This window comes from Cyprinodon variegatus, unplaced genomic scaffold (genome assembly GCF_000732505.1).
Source record: "Cyprinodon variegatus isolate N-32 unplaced genomic scaffold, C_variegatus-1.0 Scaffold10, whole genome shotgun sequence".
Taxonomy (NCBI): Eukaryota; Metazoa; Chordata; class Actinopteri; order Cyprinodontiformes; family Cyprinodontidae; genus Cyprinodon; species Cyprinodon variegatus.
This window is the reverse complement of record NW_015150463.1, coordinates 1,964,414-1,968,497: the sequence shown is the minus strand read 5'-3', so window position 1 is coordinate 1,968,497 and position 4,084 is coordinate 1,964,414.

Here is a 4,084-nt window from a genome sequence, read left to right as displayed (position 1 = left end):
TTTTTTTTTTTTAGAATTAATTTGTTCATATATAGCTGTGGATGATTTCCTAGCCTCTGATACTTATCCCTCTAGCCATATGTTGGGAAAAAGAAAACGCCCAACAGACCTTCCACCTTTTGGCATTCGTCTCTTCGCTCCACTGCTCAAAGACTATTAGAGCGTTTATGCTGCTGGCAGAGAAGGAGCCACTGAACTCATTTCACAGGTTAATTAGAACAAAAAGATCAGCCTTTCAGCGGGCGAGAGGCTTTCGATTATTGAAAGGTTGTGGCTCGCTCTTGTCCCTGCAGGCCTCTGGTAAAAGAACTGGGTGTATTGGGCTCCATCACAGATAAATGCCACCTATCAATCACATGATCACTCCTGGCTGCCATCATTAGTGTGTTGTGATTGAGAGGCAAGCTTTGTAATCATCCTTAGGCAAATGCAGAGTGGGGATATTAATATACTGCATGTCCTCAGGAACGAAACGACAAGTTAGGTCAACTTTCAGAAATGAGAACCAACACAAACTGAGGAGTCTAAGAAGTAGAGTTTCAATGGAAAGGTCAAACTAAAGAGTAAAACCACATTTAGAGATTCCTGGGGGATCATTTATCAATATATATTTGTCAGTTTTTATAGTGTAGTTTCTAACAAAGATAAACCATTTTGATTTTGCTGATTAAATTATTTAAAAAATGCTATTTAATTAAATTATTTAACCTTATTGATCCCACAGGGAAACTAGGTGCTATTGTAACTCTTTGGGGTTTCTTCAACGAGTTGTGAATGTTAATGAAAAGGCTAGATTGACCCCCTTTTTTAACTCCGTCCTCCAAGACAGCTTTTATTAGATTATGGGGGATACTGAGGACATAGAGTCTGAGTGGACCATGTTTTTTCCTCTGGTTTTGATTCGGCCACCCATAGCTGGGGCTGTAAGGCTTGCAGTATCTGCTGGGCTGTCGCGGGTAGGGTGTGAGGACCTCTGCCATCTTTAAAAGAGTGAGGCCCAGTTCTTTAACATGGATGTGCCAGTTCACTAGCCTGATAAACAGACTAAATGTGAGATTAAATGAGTAATTTAGTCTGGCCCCGATGAATGAGACATCGGAAGATTATTGATGAGAACAATCTGTTTTTTTTCAAACCATGTCTGTGCCTATTGGCCTATCTGACCAATGAGCACAACTGAGTGTGACGTTGTAAGCCTGACAGAAAGCTAGTGGGGTAGTGTAAACACGCATCCTGTCTGTAAAATGGTGAATACATCCTTAAAAATGAATGAGCGTAGAGCCTCTTCCTGCTCACGTTTCAATGAAACGATTTTGAAATCAAAACTGCTGATTCAAACAAACTTGGTCGTTTCTCAGTTCACTAGAACGCGAGTATCGACTCGTGTCCTCGACAAGTATGTTCTTGAAAAGAACACAGGAAAGTATGAACTTGGTGAGAATGGGAGCAGGCAGCATAAAATACAAATAAATATGTTTCAATTGGAACAGAAGCGTACTTGTGATGTCACCACATGCCTAGAGCTGCATTTTACCTCCTGTTATGAATAGTCTCTAGATAATAATAAATTATTAGTTTTTTTCATTTAATGGGGAAATATTGATGGACACAGTAAGATAAACACAAATCAAATGAACATTTTGCCAAATAAAACAAAAAAGCGGTCCTTCACACAGGACTATGCTGAGAGAGGGCTGCTGCAGATGGGCTGCGGTTAGCCCTGGCTGCCGTTAGTCTCTGAGCTCCGCTGGTTGCCGCGGTCCTCTCAAGTTTGGAAATATTTTTTTTAATTATGCATTAAATTGATAAATTGACCATATAGTGACGCTTTAAAGTATAATATTCTCACCTCAAATGATCTTAAAATTTACTTTTATTCAACAACAGCAACAGAAAAGAGAACTTTTAACTTTCAAAGGAGCGCTCCATTAAAAGCACTGCTGCAGCAGTGCATGCTGCTGTTCAATAGTTGTTGCCATTTTCCTTGTTGTGCTTTCTCCAGCGTCGCGCAGCTTTGACGTCCCTCTTTGCATCCAGAAATCCAAAACCCATCTCTGCGTTGTGATTGGCCCACCAGATATAGGGCCTGGGGCATTGATCGCGGCTAGACCAAACTCGCAGCCATAAACGGTTTTGGCTGCTGGCGGGTGGGGCTAGTTTACTAGGCTAGCTGGTAGCCATAGCCTAAATCACCCTAATTGGTGAAAGACAACTGGATTTTTAACAGCCAGATTCAGGAGTCCAACCTTTTAGATAACAGGCTAAAAACCCTGGTCAGTAAGCAAATGACAGTTATTATCATTCAACTGATAATAAATAACTAGTTTTACCCTTGATTTTATTTACCTATTAATTAACTATAACTTCCAGTTCTACTTATTTCATATTTTCATAATCTTCTGATTATATCACCACATGTTGCTGCATAAAAATATTTCCAATGATGAGGTAAAACTTGACGGCTATGTCTTATGTAGAGAAGATAGAGGCTCAAGAGGTGGTGGTGTAGCAACATATGTGAATAATAATAATAATTTGACTTTATTGATCTCACACTGCAGAAATGTACCTCTGAATTTACCCGTCCTCTTCAATGCATGTCTCATCAACTGTTAAGCCTGTTAATTTTGAATGTTTAATTTTTAATATAGAATTTCATAAATTAAATCAAAATTTTGTATTTTGGAGGGGTTTGGAGGACTATGGAGCAAGTTTGTTTTTGACTGTGCGATTCTTGATGTGTGTTTTATACTGTCTGTATAGTACTGTGTTGTGTTATCTGTAACTTGTATTTCAATGTCAGTATTTTCTGTTCAGTATACTTATTAAGTGTAACTCTGTTGTTCTTTTCTTTTCTCTGTCTGCTCTCATCCATAAGGCAAATATGAAAAAAACAACAGGATAAGGCACATGTGATGCCATGCAGCTTGATTTACTATGCAACTTTTTATTGATCAGCTGCAGCCCGATGAAGGTCACAAATTCACCTTTTCTCAGTTCCACCTTGCCACCCTTTTTGTAGTAAAGAAATAAGAGGATCCTGTAACCACAGCAGACTCTTGAAAATAAATTGAGTAGGAAAAAATAAAAGATGTGACCTTGAATTACACTTTCTGACTAGACACAGACTGTGTTTTCACTGAACTGCACCTGCTTCTTCACAGGACTTTAAGGTCTTGTTTTTATAGGTGGATTAAAATAAAAAGGGGCCACGTAGCTTAATTTGAGATTTATAAAAAGATTTTCCCTTGTTCTTCTAAGTTTAAGCACTTCACTAATAACAGCTGTTTATCTGTACGTTGTTTGATTATCCCATAGGCTTGCTGTTCTCATATTTTACATAATAATGTGGGTTTGTTCTGGTAAGTAAGAGGTATACTGTTATACATGTAGTTCCTATTCAGTATAAACAGAATACTTTAATCTTATGTAGGGGTGATATGAATACAACATGTGACATAAGTATTTAATAAATATATGTGGAAATAATGAAGTTTTGCTTATTACTCCTTCACAAACAAATTTTTCAATACATGCACAACTAACCTGATGTACTGTATGGACTAAACTGCAGTAATGCAAAGGTGAGATTACAAGTGCATGATACCAGGTGTTGCAGATTCATGGGTACTGTACATGATGCGTTTATCTCAGGGTCCCTCCTCATGTTGATTCAGTCTGTTACACAGGTAATAAGTGGCTGTTTGGCGCTGTGTTTCCGATGTTATCACCACAGTAAATGATTGTTATTAGCGGCTATCAGGCCCATAGAATGGCTTCAGATTTTGCAAGAGGGCTCATTAGGTTGTTATCATGGAGTGAATCTTAATCCTAATCCTAAAGTAATTCCTTTTCCCATGCAGAATTAATAAATCTATTTATGTGTAATCTGAAAATAATTTCAATAGTTCTTCATGTACTGTAAATATAGCTAAATAAACATAAAGTGATCTGCATGTCGCTCATATTAAACAAACCAAAAACCAGTAATCTCATGTCCTGTCACCTGAGTTGTAGAAGAATCCTCTCGTACAAATATTTAATTATCTGTGAAAAAGTGCCGATCATTCTTTAATAAGATCCT